The 19,834-nt window shown below is 42.0% G+C and overlaps 1 protein-coding gene across 2 annotated transcripts in view; it reads left to right on the top strand.

The window, feature by feature from the left end:
- LOC136875477 (clavesin-2) overlaps positions 1–19,834 on the top strand; it is a 241,549-nt gene that overhangs the window by 94,081 nt on the left and 127,634 nt on the right. The window contains exon 1 of one of the 2 annotated variants that reach the window (XM_067149024.2): positions 4,406–4,542. The exons of the other annotated variant lie outside the window; for it this stretch is intronic. The gene's annotated coding sequence lies outside the window, so the exon portion shown is untranslated. Of the gene's footprint in view, positions 1–4,405; positions 4,543–19,834 lie in introns of those variants that run through there. 2 annotated transcript variants of the gene reach the window in all.

Consider the following 19,834-nt stretch of genomic DNA (forward strand, 5'->3'; position numbering starts at 1 on the left):
CTTTATTAGATCCACGCTATAAAGACCACGTTTTTCAGGACCCTGCGGCACTAGATAACGTCAAAAAGAGGGTGCGTAATTTAGTAGTAGACTTAATAGAGAGAAACGCCCAGACCAGCGAGAAGCAGAATATTGACATTCCGTCCTCCTCACTTCCATCTACAACTGGTGCATTTCAGCCCTCTTGTCCAATAAGCTCTTGGAGCATTTTCAACGACATTATTGGAGATAAACGTCCTCAAACCAGCCCTCTGTCACGAGCCAACAAGGAACTGGATTTGTATTTGAAAGATGACATTTTACCTCGTGTAAATGAAGCAGGGGAATCTAATTGCCCCTTAGATTGGTGGAAAAATCACCAACATGTGTATCCCAATTTAGCACAAATATTCGTAACAAAGTGTAACATAGTGGCCACTTCAGTGCCCTGTGAAAGACTTTTTTCCCGAACTGGACTGATTATTAATGAAAGGAGAACAAGGCTGTCATCAAGAAAGGTAGAAATGTTGATGTTCCTCAATGTAAATACGAAGAGTTAGTGCTTGAGTATTTTTCATAACGGGTACCATGTGAACAGAATAATAAAGTGTAGCATAGTGATCACATCAGTGCCATATTGAAGACCTACTTTCCCAAATTGGATTGGTAATTAATGCAAAGCTCTCACAAAAAGAGGTCGAAATATTAATGTTCCTTAATGTAAATATGAATAATTAATTTTTAAGTGTTTTCCTAATATTGTGCATCTTATGAATACTCTCGTTTTTTTTGTGTGTGTATTTATCACTGTTATCTATAACATTCTGTAACCTCTATTTTTTAAAGTAGTTCTCGTTGAACAATAATCTTATAATGGTATATGATGAACATAGACACTGAATAATAATACTGCTATAGATACTTCACTAATAACAGACTGGTTAACAAAAACTCCGGGTGTGTGGAACCGTATCGATGAGCAGACCGCCGCGATCACAAAACGCTAATGTCAGTTGATAGCCTAATGATAAGTAAATGTCTTTACAGACTATATCCTTTGCTTAACAATGGTGTCTTCACTCGTCTTATCGTTCTTCCCTATATCCTTCATACAGGTATTTCGTCAGCCTTCAGCTTGTGCTGTCTGCTTAGACATTACGAAACAAGTTAGATTGAAAGGTGGTGAAATATCTCATTTCCTATCCCGCAGCCCCCTTGTGCATGTGACTCACTCGTCCTTCACTTTCTCGTTATGAACGAATGACCTGTTGTATTCAAACTGTTTGGGAAAACAGTTGTTTTTAACAAACAAACAGTTCGTTGGCGTTTTCCTAAAACAGCAGAAATGACCACCACTATCAGCATGTGCAAGACACCCTGGCTGTTCCAATATCGACCAGAACAATTTCCCGTCGATTGGTTGAAGGAGGCCTGCACTCCAGGCGTCCGCTCAGAAGACTACCATTGACTCCACAGCATAGACGTGCACGCCTGGCATGGTGCCGGGCTAGAGCGACTTGGATGAGGGAATGGCGGAACGTCGTGTTCTCCGATGAGTCACGCTTCTGTTCTGTCAGTGATAGTCACCGCAGACGAGTGTGGCGTCGGCGTGGAGAAAGGTCAAATCCGGCAGTAACTGTGGAGCGCCCTACCGCTAGACAACGCGGCATCATGGTTTGGGGCGCTATTGCGTATGATTCCACGTCACCTCTAGTGCGTATTCAAGGCACGTTAAATGCCCACCGCTACGTGCAGCATGTGCTGCGGCCGGTGGCACTCCCGTACCTTCAGGGGCTGCCCAATGCTCTGTTTCAGCAGGATAATGCCCGCCCACACACTGCTCGCATCTCCCAACAGGCTCTACGAGGTGTACAGATGCTTCCGTGGCCAGCGTACTCTCCGGATCTCTCACCAGTCGAACACGTGTGAGATCTCATTGGACGCCGTTTGCAAACTCTGCCCCAGCCTCGTACGGACGACCAACTGTGGCAAATGGTTGACAGAGAATGGAGAACCATCCCTCAGGACACCATCCGCACTCTTATTGACTCTGTACCTCAACGTGTTTCTGCGTGCATCGCCGCTCGCGGTGACCTACATCCTACTGAGTCGATGCCGTGCGCATTGTGTAACCTGCATATCGGTTTGAAATAAACATCAATTATTCGTCCGTGCCGTCTCTGTTTTTTCCCCAACTTTCATCCCTTTCGAACCACTCCTCCTTGGTGTTGCATTGTCACTGTCAGTCAGTGTATATAACATACTGAATAAAAGAAAAAAGAGACTGAAACAAATTACTACTGTACTATGCTATCCTGCTGTACATAAAAATAACTATTATAATACACAATATAAATTAACATTTTGCTTCCTGCGAAGAAATTAACATACAACAAAGAACGAATTACAATTTCAATAATAATAATAATAATAATAATAATAATAATAATAATAATAATAATAATAATAATAATAATAATAATCAATAATGATAATAAGAAGAAGAAGGACCATGGGGAGAAGTAGAAGTAGAAGAAGAAGAAGAAGAAGAAGAAGAAGAAGACTGTCGCACTACGAGCTCGTTTCATAGAGATATTTTGAACACATACTTTTAAATCTTCCGTGGTTTGATATCCCTCTGACCTCCTGCGGAAGGAAGTTCCATTCACGGCTGGCCACAACAGTGAAGGAATTGTTGTAGGTTGAGGATTTATGCTTAGGAATAGCGAGCAATGTCGAGCTCAGCGCTCTGGTGTTTTTATCATGGTGTTCAGAAAGGCTATGAAATCGTTCATACAGGTAAGATGGGGATTGTAAGGTAAGGATTCGGTCTGCCTTACAAGGGCTGCATTCGGCTAGAAATAGCCACACGAAATTATATAATATATAATGTCACTGTTAATGTCTCAGAACTGCATGATTTCCTGTTTGTTTCTGAGTCTGCATTGTTCAGCTGTGAGTTTTTGGCCTAGGATGTTCGATGATGATGATGATGATGATTATTATTATTATTATTATTATTATTATTATTATTATTATTATTATTATTATTTCCGGCTCCATGGCTAAATGGTTAGCGTGCTGGCCTTTGGTTCAATGGGTCCTGGGTTCGATTCCCAGCCAGATCGGGGATTTTAGCCTTCATTGGTTAATTCCGAAGGCACGGGAGCTGGGTGTCTGTGCCCTTTTCAGCATTACATTTCATCATAGATAGGGTGACGCGCAGGTTGCCTCTAAGGCGTCATATTATTATTTAAAGATAAACATTTTAATTCATCAAGTGTACGAGAGGGCTTTGAGCCCTAACTTCGCCATACTTAAGCCTAAAGGCATTAATCTATCTATCTATCCATCTATCTGTCTAATAAAGCTCAAGTAAATGCGAATAATAGGGGCAAGCTAGCCGACGCGGCAAACATGTGCTCTGTTCACCCAAACGGACGTGGGTTCGGTTCTCTGTCAGGAAGTCGGAAAATATCGAAACGAGATTTCTACTTATACAGAACCAGGATAATTCGTGGGGACAAAGAGCTTGTCATTCTCTCCCACTTATAGCTGAGGTTACGGATAGTGGAAGCCTTTAACTTCCAAACCTGCTGGGCTGAGTGACTCAGATGCGCTGGCCTTCTGACCCCAACTTGGCAGGTTCGATCCTGGCTCAGTCCGGCGGTATTTAAAGGTGCTCAAATACCTCAGCCTCGTATTGGTAGATTTACTGGCACGTAAAAGAACTCCTGCGGGACTAAATTCCGGCACATCGGCGTCTACGAAAACCGTTAAAAAGTAGTTAGTGGGACATAAATCCAATAACATTATTAGCTGCCACTCCTCCAAGGACCTCCAAATGGAAATAATGCTAACGACTCAATTATTTTTAAAAATACCTTTCCTTGTCAGTAACTTAACGGAAAAGGATGGAACTAAGATCGGAAAGCAAGCGACCGTGATATTAATTAAGGTCTCGTCCAAAAAACTGAAAAGCTTGGAAAACGATCTTCAGGGCTGCCGACGAGGGAGGTGGGGGTGGGGGTTGAACCTACCATCTTCCGAAAGTAAGCGCACGGCTACGCGATCCATACTTCCTAGCTAGCGCCCTCAATAAAATTAACCATTAGTACAGTCACCCAGGTGATCAGAGTTCATTTGCACCAAGACAAGGGACTGTGTCCGCCGCCTTATATGAAGCAACAACAACTGTTTCCGTGCATCATTTGACTAAGTACCACTGTTCGTCACATCCGCCATCCGGAGCTGCCTCACGTACGGTAGAGAAGCGACAACAATGGTTCGGAGCTGCAGTGAAAGTTAAGTTGACGACAGGCACTGTGAGCGCGCGGGTAGGCTTAAAGAAAGTCCTCCAGTCTTCGTCATTCATTTTGTAGGTCATCGCAGTTGGAAGGGGGCAAGAAGAAGAGGAGTGGTAGGGGGCACCCATTACTGGTAGATACAAGACATTAATACCAGTCCCATCGTTTGGTGATCTTCAGTCAAACTCCAAAAAGTTTGTGCCTAGCACGCAGTTCGTCCACTTCCCGCCAGATACTGCACGCTTCGCTGTACGAGGTAAGTCACGTGACACATTACGAGTTCTCAAAATATGCAAGATGCATCAAGAAGTGTTCTCTCTGAAAGCTAGTACTAATGACAAAAGGTGGAACTGTGCCTGTCTAAATATCTAACATCAATCTTTTTTTTTTTTTTAAACCTTTGTATTAAAACCTTTGCCATTCCTTCGCCTACATTTTGGTTTGCCATTTTCGGATGGCAATTAGGGAAAAGGAAAACCCGCAGCCATGTAATGAAAGAAGATACCAAGGAATTATTAACTAATTACTAATGATATACTAGTGCAAAATAGACACGGTATTGCAAACTAGTAATTAGCGCAAACAAGTACTTCTCATTTCGACTTGCCACCCTGTTCGACAATTTTTTTTTGAAATTCCAGAAGTACAACAAAAAGTGATTATTATTATTATTAATTATTATTATTATTATTATTATTATTATTATTATTATTATTATTATTATTATTATTAAACATCGAGGGTAACTCCACAAATAAGTTATTGGTAAGTAGAAACAACCCATAGAACTTATTTATCTCTTGTTTCTCTTTTTCTTTCTTTCTTTCTTTCTTTCTTTCTTTCTTTCTTTCTTTCTTTCTTTCTTTCTTTCTTTGATTATTCAATTTCTATTTTTTTTAAACAGGTTCAAGCCTAACCAAAATTTGTAAGGTACTCTTTGTCTTTGTCTGCCTCTGTGGTTAGCGTAATTAGCTGCCACCCCCAGAGGCCCGGGTTTGATTCCCGGCTCTACCACGACATTTGAAAACAGGTACGAGAGCTGGAACGCTTCCACTCAGCCTCGTGAAGTCAAATGAGTAGAGGTGGGTTCGATTCCCACTTCAGCCATTCTCGATGTTGTTTCTTGTGATTTCCCACTTAGGCAAATGCCGGGATGGTACCAAACTTATGGCCACGGCCGCTTCTTTCCCTCTTCCTTCTCCATCCCTTCCCCCCACGAGGCCCCTGTTCAGCGTAGCAGGTGAGGCCGCCTGGGCGAGGCACTGGTCCTCATCCCCAGTTGTATCCCCCGACCCCAAGGTCTCACGCTCCAGGACACTGTCCTTGAGGCGGTAGAGATGGGATCACACGCTGAGTCCGTGGGAAAAACCAACCCTGGAGGGTAAACAGATTAAGAAAGAAGCTTGCAGATGCTCTTTAAAAAGCGCCCACAACATAAGTCACAGAAAAGTTGTTTGCCCATTCCCCAATGCATCTGAGATTCTTGAAATGAATCGTTACGCTCCTGTGTTTCGGATTCTGCGGAAACCTGGGGTCCAGAGACTGATCACGATGTCAACAGACACAAAAAACTCCAACTTCGCATAGTTATGCCTGGTCTAGAAAACCAACCATAACGGCCCAAAAGATTCACCAAACTGACCATGCGTCACCTCGTAATCTGCAAGCCATGCGGCTGAGCAGCGGTCGCTTGGTAGGCCAAGGCCCATCAGGGCTCTACTGTCATATTATTATTATTATTATTATTATTATTATTATTATTATTATTATTATTATTATTATTATTATTATTATTATTATTATTATTATTATTATTATTTAGTTTGGGAGTTTAGGGTGTTGTAGTCTAGAGGCCCATGCAACTTGTACTGATGAAGCAAATCCAAGCCATACAGAACGTGAAGGCGTCTGGATGAACGGAAGGTAAAAGCTTCCACAATCCATAATCTCGACACAAAGAGAGATAGAGCTGTTAACTCTATGCCCAGCCACGTTTGTCCTGAGGCGTAAACACTTGGTGCTCATTTTTTATGTAGGCTATGCGAACCACATGAAATCCCTTTTCTATTTTTCGACTTCTTTATGGGGAATCAAACCCAGGTCCTTCCGGGCGAACCGCATACTTCTTTATCGCCTCGGTCAGGCATCTACGTAAGATATTGTGAAGGATTTCACTTTTGGCTAGTCGTATAACATGGGATTTTCGACGACGCTGAAATAGGAAAGGGTTACGACAGGGACGATAGCGATCGTGGCCCTGAATAAGGAACAGCCCCAGCATTCGCTTGGTGTGAAAATGGGGAACCATGGAAGGTCATCTTTAGGGCTACCATCGAAGGAGTTCGAACCTATTATCTCCAGAGAGCAAGGTTACAGTTGCATAACCTCTAGCCAAAATCAGCTTGTGCGGTAGTCTGTGTAATTGCGGAATCTGCACTGAGATTTACCTCTCATACCCTGCGTGTGTCACTAGATCCATCTAATGGAAAAGACAAAAGCGTACAGCCGATATCAAAAGGAAATGTTCAAAAAATGTCTACTCTTTTGTTTACACTTCTGTTTATCTCGGACGACGTACATATAACTTAATTTTAGTTTCCATTTCATTTTTGTGTGTTTGTTATTGTGAAAATTTCACGTCGAAACTACAGGAATATTTGACATACACGTCTGTATTTGGGTAGAAGGCATATTAGAGAGAAAACTATAAACTAGTAGGCCCATATATTAATTATTTGGAGGAGAAGTGGGGATTCTTAGAGCGTATTCCCATAAAAAGATAAAAAGAATTCCAAAAAATATGCATTTAACAAAAATGTAGAAAAAATATTTTGAACAATATTCTATTCATTTCCTGACCGAACTATCCATTATCAATTTGATTCTTTTCCTAATATAATTCGTAAATATGATTGCGTTCAGCGACTGCATTTTGTATGTAACGTGGATAATTAATTTACCTGAACAGATGATGATGACCTTTATCTTCCGATTACGTATACCTTCCTGTCATCTCAACCCTCAATCCATAAAATAACAAACTGGAAAGCGTTGAATGTTAGTTGTAACGGAAAGGCATTCTACTGAGAAATTTTTTTGCTATTTGCTTTACGTCGCACCGACACAGATATGTCTTATGGCGACGGTGGGATAGGAAAGTCCCAGGAAGTGGAAGGAAGCGGCCGTGGCCTTGATTAAGGTACAGCCCCGGCATTTGCCTGGCGTGGAAATGGGAAACCACGGAAAACCATCTTCAGAGCTGCCGACAGTGGGGCTCGAACCCACTTTCTCCTGATTACTGGATACTGGCTATTGAGAAATAGCATGTAACGTTGAGAAAATGCGCGGTTCTTATAGTTGATGAGTGATGAGAAGGAAGTGAGCTGGTTGTCGCGTTCGCTGCTTAAATCTTCATCTGTCAACAATTCATGTCACTTAAAAGGTTAGAGACCATACCAATTTGAACCAATATTTCAGTTGCCAGGCTACAGCCACGTGTCTCCACTGGACGACATTGCCGTCCGCCGATACAGCAGACTTACTTTGCTCGTACAGCTGGCGCCGTACTATTCTTAGAATTTCAAACATTAAGACCTTCGAAATTGCTCAATTAACTAACTAGGGTTGTTTCATGAAAATAATCTGGCTCTAGATAGAAAACTCAAACTATATTTTAGCGAATTTCCTACACGTAAACTGATTTTTCATATGGTTATGAGTAGGGCTCGGATGTTTAGGAAAAGTCATATTTTTTTCTTTGCCTCTATTTTCTTTCCTGATTGGATGTTGGTGCAAATCAGATGGTTATCTTCACAATTAAGTGATTTTTATTTGTCATATAAATGCATATTTTGGCTATTTTTTGTCATAAGGTCATATTTTGAGCCATTTTCGTAGAAGCGTCATATTTCAGTCATATTTTGGCGGCTTGACGACAGCTGTAGCTGTGCAAAATCATCTTCAACTTACCGAATGTGAACTAGTGTTCACAAAACTGCTTCTCGGTATCACATCTGCAGTTAATACAAGTGGGATACTCTGCCTCTTCTATCAAGATTGGACAGGAATGGTTTTCCAACTGTTTGTCAGAAAGTCTGGCATATATACGGTATACAATCGAACTTTGGAATTATATCGAGAGCAATTACTCGTTTAGAAATTGCTAGCTTAGAAATTCATGCAAGTATTGGAATCCAGTACAACAATCAATCATATGGAATAGTTGGCGAGAGTGTAAAACGGAATCTTCAAAACACTCTCGCCAACTATTTTCGAGTCATATTTTGTAAGTTTTACGTCATATTTCGTCTCTTTTGAGGTCATATTTTGTCACTTTTTAGGTCATATTTGCTTGCTTATTTGGGCTATTTTTAGGTCTTAAACATCCGAGCCCTAGTTATGAGGATATTTAGGGGTTGTAGTAGGGATGTAAAGGAGAGGGCGTCTAAATCACTCGTAAGACCCCAGCTAGAGTATGGTTCCAGTGGTATCTCTGACGGTAGTGAATTCTAAATCGACGTTATATGTCAAATTTATCACAAATTGTGAGTAGTGTGTGAAGATTATACGTCCTGAATAGAATCTAACAGTGTTTTTTTCACACTTGCTCCTCTTGTATGTCTCTTCTGTAGCCAACCTCGGGGTGAAATCAATTAGTCACTGCCTTTTTATTCCTACGAGAAGGTTCATTATTGACTGAGATTCATGGCTCTTAATGGTACTCAAATATAACAACTACATGTCGTTAGTTTCCGGGTTGTTAAGCAGCTCCTGCGAGACAAATTTCTGACATCACGACATGTGTGAACACCGTTAACAGTTAATAATGAAGTTACTGGCTTTACGACCCATAAACTACTTCTACGGTTTTCGAAGATACTGGGGTGCTGCAATTCCATCCCACAGGAGCTCTTTTACGTGCTGATAAATCTACCGACACGAGGGTAGCATATTTGAACCGTGTCGTCTCAAAACTCACGAGTTTCAAAACTCACGAGTCTCAAAACTCACGAATTCCAGGAAGAGGATTAGTGAGAACAAGGTTCTCTACCTGGGGCAGTCTCAAAACTCACGAGCAGGGCCAGTCCTTCTTTGAATGGTTAAATGTCCACCCTATTAGTGATGGGTTAATCGAATACTTTTAATAATCAAATAACTTCCATCCGATTATTTAAATAATCGAACAAATAATAAAATAAAATAATCGAATTGAGTTTCAAATATCATTCAGTTATATCGCGCGGAATAATAGGATGCGACACGGATATTTTTTTCGGTTTAAATGTGTCTGGTAGATAACCGATTGAAATAAGCGAATAGATGAACGCTTACGAAAATTAGAAATATGCCTTTTTCCAAATGAATCTCCAAATGTTGAAACTAAATGAGTGAATTAACTGGCTTGACATCTAATATCTCTAAATAACATTCCTTATTCAAGTAAATGCCGCCTTCTGGCCGCATTATGGAGCTAAGCCCCAGTACTACCAACTGACAGTTTCTTTTAACTAGCAGCGGGAAATATGACTACTTTAATATTATATCGTCCAGCTGCATGCATAAATGGTTAGCATGCTGGCCTTTGGTCCAAGGGGTCCCGAGTTCGGTTTCCGGTCGGGTGGGAGATTTTAACTTTCATTAGTTAATTCCTATGGCTCGGGGACTGGGTGTTAGTGGCGTCTTCAGCATTAGACTTCATCTTCGGTAGGGCTTCATCCTCACAGACGTGCAGATCACCTATACGGCGTCAACTCTAAAGACCTGCACCAGACCACCCCGGAGGCCACATGCCAGTATTATAAATTTATGTGAAAGGTAAGAAATGCATTATATTAACTTTAAGACAACAGCAAAATATTTTTAAAATTATGATAATAATACACCTCGGTCTCTTTCATTAACCATTATTTTTCCCCCATGGGTTGGGGTGGCAGAATAACATTCACAGTATCCCCTACCTGTCGTAAGAAACGATTAAAAAGGGCCCCCAGGGGCTCTTAAATTATTTAAGAAAAGACTAGATAAACAACTGATAGGCAATCTGCTACCAGGCTGACTGCACTAAGTCGGTGGAAAAACATGGGTTGAAGGGAAGCGTGAGTCACCGCGCACCTCATCCCTCCTGCAGTCATCACAAGCACCTGCTTGCTGTCCGGATTCGTGAATTTTGAGACTCATTAGAATGTTTACTTTAGCTACCAGTTTGTCGTCGTGAGTTTTGATACTATTTGTTACTAATTATAGCCCGTGAGTTTTGAGACTCGTGAGTTTTGAGACGTAACCTATTTGAACACCTTCAAATATCACCGAACTAAGCTGGGATCGAACCAGCAAACTTGGGATCAAAATTCAGAACGAACACCAAAAAAAAAAAAAAAAAAACATTATCGAGAGGAGTGGCCAAGCGTGTTAATGCGCAACGGCTATGGAGCCAAGCCCTGCATTCGGGAAACGAGTGGATTCGAACCCCACCATTGGCTGTCCTGAGAATGGTTTTCTGTGGTTTCCCATTCTCACTTCCAGGAAAATGCCGGGACAGTTCCTGTTAATGGGCCATATTCGATTCCTTTCTCCCCATTATCGAATTTCACTCATCTTCATTAGGTCCACAGCTGAGGTTAGTATCAGGAAGGGCATCCGGCCGTAAAAACATGCCATATAAATTTATCTCACATCATCCCCGGCAGGTATCAAAACAGGGCGCAGGGGTAGATAAACAACAACAACATCATTAAAGCAACAAAGTACTCCCCTCTGTCTGACATTCATTGGTCAAATGCTATTTTTCTTTTCTTTTCTCTGTCTCGACACCGTGATATTTTTCAGGCTTAATAAAATCCATTTTTAGCTAAGACTTTAGTTTATTATTCGGACTTGAATCATACATAGCCCTACACACACATTACATGCACGGAACAATTATCAAATAGTCCCAAGGACTTTACATAGAACGACAGCGAAGGCAACAACAACAACAACAACAATCTACTGCAAAGTATTTCTTACTTCCCGTTTTAATAGACTTTCCCTTCCTTTTTTCCCTTATTCTTATTCTTCTGTCTATTTGAAGTCAAGAGTGTGAGGTTCCCTTCCCGAATCCCTAGTCATTGGTTAAGATCTAAATCACTTTCTTTACCAATATTCTTTTCCTACTCATCCATAATAACCTCATCACAATCTACCAACATAATCATGTTAAGACAAGGCACGTTAAGTCGCTGAACTCGACAGAACGCCATTTAATTCGTGATCGGTGGACACAACAAGAGGCGTGCAATACGACACACTTTCTTGAATGGAAGGCCGATCCTAGACAACCGTACCCGAGATCCACGATAGTGCTTGTGCAGTCTGTGATGGTCACGCTTGCAATGCAGCTATCTTGCCGCTGGTTTTTGCATCTCAGGGTATAATAATTTCGTGTGGCTATTTCTAGCCGAGTGCAGCCCTTGTAAGGCAGACCCTCCGATGAGGGCGGGCGGCATCTGCCATGTGTAGGTAGCTGCGTGTTGTTGTGGTGGAGAATAGTGTTACGTGTGGTGTGTGAGTTGCAGGGATGTTGGGGACAGCACAAACACCCAGCCCCCGGGCCACTGGAATTAACCTAAGTTACCCTTAGGACTCTTAAATATAACATCATTTATTCCGAACCGAATCAATGAGCTCAGTTCGGGAAGGCCTCCTCCTACATAGTCAAGAGAAAAGTGGATAAGAATTACACTGTCAATAATTCTTGAGAATAAGTTCCTCCCCGTTCCATAGCCCCAGGGGCTCTAAACTTTGGAGCGTGGGTTGGCGACCACGGGGCCCTTAGCTGAGTCCTGGCATTGCTTCCACTTACTTGTGCCAGGCTCCTCACTTTCAACTATCCTATCCGACCTCCCTTGGCCAACTCTTGTTCTTTTCCGACCCCGACGCTATTAGGTTTGCGAGGGCTAGGGAGTCTTTCATTTTCACGCCCTTCGTGGCCCTTGTCTTTCTTTGACCGAAATCTTCATTTTTCGAAGTTCGGATCCCTTCTATTTTTTCCCTCTGATTAGTGTTATATAGAGGATGGTTGCCTAGTTGTACTTCTTCTTAAAACAATAATCACCACCATCACCACCACCACCACCCCGTTCCATATTTCACTCACAAGTAAATGCTGGGATCGTATCTTTCTTATGACCAACACCGCTTCCTTCTCAATCTTATTCCCAGCTAATTAATAAAGCATTCATCAGTAAATCAGGTGTTACTGCATAAAATTCATAACAACAGTAAGCACACAAGACTAGTGGCTACAATGTTGCAAGCCTCGAAACGCAACACTCACTGATGTAAGAGAGCACTGAAGATTTGTCGAGTAAGACGCAAAAGTAAGCTTGTAGTTATGCATGACTGTTGATATCGTGATCACAGCCACGGCACCTCAAGTTTTACGTGGAATACGAACCACGGTGACGTGATTTCTCATTTCACAGTCGCACATAATAATAATAATTTCGTGTGGCTATTTCTAGCCGAATGCAGCCCTTGTAAGGCAGACCCTTCGATGAGGGTAGGCGGCATCTGCCATGTGTAGGTAAGTGCGTGTTATTGTGGTGGAGGAGGTTCGACCCCCACTGTCGGCAGCCCTGAAGATGGTTGTACCTTAATTATGGCCACGGCCGTTTCCTTCCCAGTCCTAGCCCTTTCCTGTCCCATCGTCACCATAAGACCTATCTGTGTCAGTGTGACGTAAAGTCAATAGCAAAATAAAAACATAAATTGTGGTGGATGATAGTGTTATGTGTGGTGTGTGAGTTGCAGGGATGTTGGGGACAGCACAAACACCCAGCCCGCGGGCCACTGGAATAAACCAACGAAGATTAAAGACCCCGACCCGGCCGGGAATCGAACCCAGGACCCTCTGAACCGAAGGCCAGTACGCTGACCATTCAGCCAACGAGTCGAACATCCCACATAGATTGGTCCAGATTCGAACCGCGTGCATCGTGCCACTCGGCTATCATGCCTCTTGTTGAGTTCGATGAAGCATAAGGCTTCGCGTTCATGCTAAGCGATTGCCCACGCTTGAAGATGTAGTAAAGACAATGGCTTGATTCAACTATAAACCTTGACCGTGAATATTAACTGGTGGGGTTTCATTGGCACGACGTAACCTTCCTGTGTTGTGCCGTGACAGGAATACCAGCAGACTATACGTCCTTATGAATCATCATCATTGGACCCTACTGGTAGCTCAGTGAAGGTCTTGGAAACTCTTCGTGAAGGCCGATTGTACAGTTTTATCAAGTCGGGCGTCCCAATTGAGTTAGCTGACATACGAGGGGAGGCTTGGTAAGTTAAATATGTTCTTTAGAAAACAAAATGGTCTATTAAAATTCTATCCAGAGGTAGTCTACCAAGGGTAACGTCCTGGCACATTGTTAGAGGGGCATGACGTGTCGCACTAACCACACAGTACGGTAATCCAGCAGCCTAGAAGATATCTGACGGATACTACGATGACCACATCAGTCTTGGTAAGAAGCCAGATGTTGTGTTGCGTCTAGAAGACATTTTGAAACTCTTGGATAAGAACCTGTCCCACTAAATATGAATTTCTTATCATTTACTTTAATCCTGGTAAAACTGAATTTTTCTTTGCAATTAATATTCACATCTGCATTATTTAAGCGCCGAGAATTTTTAAAATTTATTTACGGGCGCTTTTCTTGTGATAACAATGCTCAAGGGACGTACTTCGTAGCACTACAAATAACTTTCACATTCTGGACACACGCAACCTTGTCTTAATTCACTCATCCCAGGGAATAACAAAATTAGTCAAAAAAAGTTGTAGTTCTCAAGAAAGCATGTTTTATTTTTATTTTAAACGATACGAAATCACCGATTCACCAAATGTTGCAAAACCATTTTGCGTTATATGAAACAGATTTTCAGATAATGATTTTAGTTCGATTTTGTTTAATTCAAAATATTGATGAAGTATCTAGTTTGGATATTGAATGAAAATAAAGGTAACGGTGTATTCTGCCCGAAGGCAGGTCCGAACCTCCGCGGAGGGTGTGCCTGAGCCGGAGTTTACGTACGGTAGGGTGGCCAGTTCCTTTCCGCTCCTCCATTCCCTTAGCCCCCCCCCCCAACCAACAGCGCGTGGCAACCCATCCAAATCTTGACCACGCCCAATGTTGCTTACCTTCGGAGATCTCACGGGGTACGGTGTTTCATTACGGCTACGGCGGTTGAGTTGAACAAACGTGGCCTTTCCTATATTGAACAGGCATTATTTTCTTTGTGGGCCAGTGAAAACCAAAGTAATAATAATAATTTATTTGCTTTACGTCCTACTAACTACTTTTACGGTTTACGGAGACGCCAAGGTGCCGGAATTTTGTCCCGCAGGAGTTTATCGTGTCAGTAAACCTACCGAAACGAGGATGACGTATGAGCACTTTCAAATATCACCGAACTGATTCAGGAGTGAACCTGCCAAGTTGGGGGAGGGGGTAAGAAGGTCAGCACCTCAACAGTCTGAGCCACTCAGCCCGGCTAACGGCTCTCTTTAACAAAAAGCAGTTGTGTAAATTCACTACCAATAATTAATTTACAAGGCAAAAATGTCCACGTTCATAATATCAACAGAAAGTATACTACAGTACACTAACTTACCTTGCTGAAGCCACTTTTATTAACAATATTCAGAATATTATCAAGAAAACTCAACTTATCTGGTTCTTACCGATTTTGTATTCTTAAATAATGTGGAAATAACATTTGGCTTCTTTTTTCAATATTATGACGAAATGAAAAAATGAAATGGCGTACGGCTTTTAGTGCCGGGAGATCCCAGGACGGGTTCGGCTCGCCAGGTGCAGGTCTTTTTGATTTGACTCCCATAGGCGACCTGCGCATCGTGATGGGTATGAAATGATGATGAAGACAACACATACACCCAGCCCCGTGCCAGGGAAATTAACCAATGATGATTAAAATTCCCGACCCTGCCGGGAATCGAACCCGGGACCCCTGTGACCAAAGGCCAGCACGCTAACCATTTAGCCATGGAGCCGGAGATGACGAAATGAGTCAGTGTCAAAAGATAGAGAGCATTGAGCTCAGTAGACTACTGATAACATTAAAAGGACTGAAAAAATAGGCTACTTACCTGGTTTTCTCCGGGATGAGTGAATTTTCCATTTTAGTCTACGAATTGAAGTTCGGAAGGGGGATTTAACTCCTCTGGTATACAGCACTAATTCCTCTGGTATTGAGCAGAAGTGCTGCGGCGTACTGAACTCCCCTCAGTGAAGTCATTGACTTATTCTTTTTTTAAGATTTTTACGCCACACCGACCCCGATAGGTCTTATGGCGACGATGGGATAGGAAAGGGCTAGGAGTGGGAAGGAAGCGGCCGTGGCCTTAATTAAGGTGCATCCCCAGCATTTGCCTGGTGTGAAAATGGGAAACCACGGAAAACGATCTTCAGGGCTGCCGACAGTGGGGCTCGAACCCGCTATCTTCCGAATGCAAGCTCACAGCTGTGCATCCATAACCGCACGGCCAACTCGCTCGGTCATTGACTATTTGGTCAGTGTGAATGGGATTGGTTATCTCGCAGTGAACGAAGCATAGCTAGATTACACTAGCCAACATGATTTTGCGGTAAATTGAAAATATGTAATTCTTATGGAAATTGCTGCCCTGATTCCGAAAATGATGCTATTTTTTCCTATTACGTCTAGTTTTGACGCAATTCGGTGTTTTAGTATCTGCATTAATTCGTAAGATGTAATGTTGAGAGATGTTCTCGCGCAACTGTTTTTAGAATACAATTATGTGATTTGATTTGTTATTATTTGCATTTTATTGTAGGTTTATTGCTGTCTAATTTTTCATTTTGTAGTTGGGGGTTTCCTGGTAAATTCATAACAAACTCCCCCAGATACGCAATAGACCGCGAGGTATGTAGGATTGAAGACAAGCCAGTTGAGAGTTTGTCTTTCATCTTAGACCACTTGAATAATCAGACGTGTTAAAAGCCCCAGCCCTTATGCAATGTTTATGATGGACTGATAAAGCAGTTTCCTTTCAAAAATAACAGTCCGAAAGTATTATACTCAAGAAGATGAACTTGTATTTTGTACGGATGTTTCAAATCTTCTACGTCGATTGGGAGAGAAAGAGTATGATCCTAGTAACTGGCGTGTTTTTATTGACTCTTCCAAAATAAGTTTAAAGGCTGTTTTGCTTCATAATACAAATGTTCTGGCATCCGTCCACTTGCACACTCCACTAAAATGTCTGAAACATACGAGACCTTAAAGTTGGTGTTTGAAAAAATTAAATATCATGAGCATGGGTGGCAAATTTGCGGTCATTTGAAGATCATTGGATTGTTGCTGGGACAACAAAAAGGCTATACAAAATTTCCCTGTTTCCTATGCGAATTGGATAGCAGGCCACGGGATAAACATTGGGATACAGTGAATTGGACAGAAAGGCAACAACTACAACCAGAATCCAAAAATGTCTTGAATGTAAGTCCTATTGACCGTGAAAAAATTCTACTTCCACCCTTGCACATCAAATTTGGATTGATGAAACTGTATGTCGAGGCATTAGATAAAAGTATCCTATGCTTCCAATATTTATCCACTAAATTTCCCTCATTATTAGATGCAAAAATCAAAGAAGGTGTATTTGATAGACCACAGATTCGTAAACAGATGAAGGATAAAATTTTCACAGACACGATGAACAAAATTGAGAAAGAGGCATGGAACGCATTCAAAGATGTAGTGACTAAATTCCTTGGCAACATTAAGGACCCTCAATACAAAGACATTGTAAGGAAAATGTTGGTAAAGTTTAAGAAACTCGGTTGTAATATGAGCCTTAAGCTTCATTTCTTAGCTTCGCATCTGGATTATTTCCCTCTAAACTTAGGAGCTGTCAGTGAAGAACAAGGTGAAAGGTTTCACCAGGATCTCAAAGATGCAGAACGATGCTATCAGGAACGTTGGGATGTGAATACGATGGCCGATTACTGTTGGTCGATTGCACGAGACGACCCTTCTAGAGATCATTCAAGAACTTCAAAAACCCGGAAATTCCACCGAAAACGGGAAAAGACGGAGGTGTGAATCTAACCTACACATAATCTAAGTAACAAAACTATGTATGTTTAATCATGTAATTTTTATTCAAGGTACGGTTATATTAATTAAGAAGCAACTGTACAGTCGAAACTAAATAGGCGCTTTATGCTTCAGTTTCACGAATTTCAATATATATTTTTAAAAAAATACATACTATCTACTTGCTTACAAAGCAGCATTTATGTGTATTCAATGCATGAAAAATATGATTACGTTTTGCAAGCTGAAATTTACATTAATACATCAAATTTAATCAATACTAAGTATCAACAATTTTACGTAAGAACAAAATAATATTTTGTAAAATTGCCATCAAACCAGACGTGATTCGCCAAAACTAATTTTTTTCTCGAATTCTGCGCTAAGAAATTCATAAAACCCACCTAGTTTCGTTTTTACCGCACAAAAAAAGTTTTATTTTGCAGGCTAGTGTTATTGAGCAGATCTTGACTCATTGGCGATCACAGACAAGTTTTCATACGGCACAGAGAAGAGAAGGAACGTTCTGCTGTACAGGTGGACATAGAAATTGTGAGTGTGCATTGTATAGTCGCTCGGAAAAGAATAAACAATGGTATTGTATGTCCCTCGCATTTAATATTGTATCAGACTTAATTTTAATCATGATCAAAATATACGGCCCGTCTCTATGGTGCCCCCCCCCCCACCGGGAGGCCCGAGTACGATTCCCGGTTCTGGCACGAAATTTGAAATGTGGTACGAGGGCTGGAACGGGGTCCACTCAGCCTCAGGAGGTCAACTGAGTAGAAGGGAGTTCAATTCCCTCCTCAGCCATCCTCAAAGTGGTTTTCCGTGGTTTCCCACTTCTCCTACAGGCAAATGCCGAGATGGTACCTAACTCAAGGTCACGGCCGCTTGCCTCTCCGCTCCTTGTCTATTCCCCTTCCAGACTTCCCATCCCCCACAAGGCCCCTGTTCAGCAAAGTAGCTGAGGTCATCTGGACGAAGTACTGGTCCTCCTACAGATTTTCATTCCGCAACCAAATGTCTCACTCTCGAACCAACCCTGGAGGGTAAACGGATTAAAGAATACATAATAATCAAAATCTAATTCACCTCCCATGTAGATGCAAACCCCTGCGAATACTCACAACAAACATTATGTCTGTAGGTTCATTTCTTTTCTGAGAAGAGTATACGTGCGAGTAACTTGTATATTACCATGCATTCATTTTTTTTTTGAGTGACTGGACAAATTTATTGAATTCATAACAAAGTTTCATGAAAATAGCACAAATTTTCGAATTTTGTAAACAAAAACTCCAACGTCATTAAACCTACCCACTCGGGTATTTTCCTGTCCGGCAATATCCAAAAACATTTTTCTGAGAAAAACTGGGCGTTGAGCACGAAAATCTGACTCGCAGAACTGTTCAATGTTATGTCATATTATCAAATGAAATCGCCACAGTGCTTTTTTGGATGGTGTCTCTTATCGCTAATAACAATTCTGAAACCGAGGGAGGTGGCCATGCGGTTAGGATCGCGTAACAGTGAGCTTGTATTCGGGAGATGGTAGGTTCAAATCCCACCGTCGGCAGCCCTGAAGATAGTTTTCCGAGGTTTTCGATTTTCACACCTGGCAAATGCTGGGGGTGTACCTTAATTAAGGCCACGGCCACTGCCTTCACAACACAAGCCCATTCCCATCCTTGCGTTGCCGAAAACCTTCAAAGTGTTCGTGCGGCGTTAAACCACAATTAAAAAACAAAACAAACAACTTTGCTGAGCGATACCGCCAGGATTATAATACGAGATGATCACTTGGTATCATGTGTTAGCAAAGTCACCTCCATACAGGCCATGAAGGCCCTGGGAGGGGTGGAAGGTAAAGGGTTCCACTATCCGTGCTTGCTATTTGTTTTACGTCGCACCGAGACAGATAGGTCTTATGGCGACGATGGGATAGGAAAGGTCTAGGAAGTGGAAGGAAGCGGCCGTGGCCTTAGTTAAGGTACAGCCCCGGCATTTGCCTGGTGTGAAAATGGGAAACCACGGAAAACCATATTCAGGGCTGCCGACAGTGGGGCTCGAACCCCACTATCCGTAACCTCGGCATTTGGTTAACTCTACGCCCGGCCGCCTTTGCCCCCATGAATTAACCTGGTACTCTAATTTGTGGTGTATGTTAAGTAAATCTCAGGACCGTAAGCACCTCCGGAAGCGGAAATCTCGTTTCTTAAATTTTTCGACTTTCTGACGGGAAATCGGAGCCACGTTCTTCCGGGTGAACCGAGCACGCCTTTAGCGCCTCGGCCAGGCAGCCCCTATCTATGGCATATTCCCGTTACTAAATATCCTGCGGTACATCCATAGGATAAAACGTAGGTTCTAATTGTAGCTTAACATTAAATTTAAGCAGATACACACGTCGTTAGGCA

The sequence above is a fragment of the Anabrus simplex genome, chromosome 6, assembly GCF_040414725.1.
Source record: "Anabrus simplex isolate iqAnaSimp1 chromosome 6, ASM4041472v1, whole genome shotgun sequence".
Lineage (NCBI taxonomy): Eukaryota > Metazoa > Arthropoda > Insecta > Orthoptera > Tettigoniidae > Anabrus > Anabrus simplex.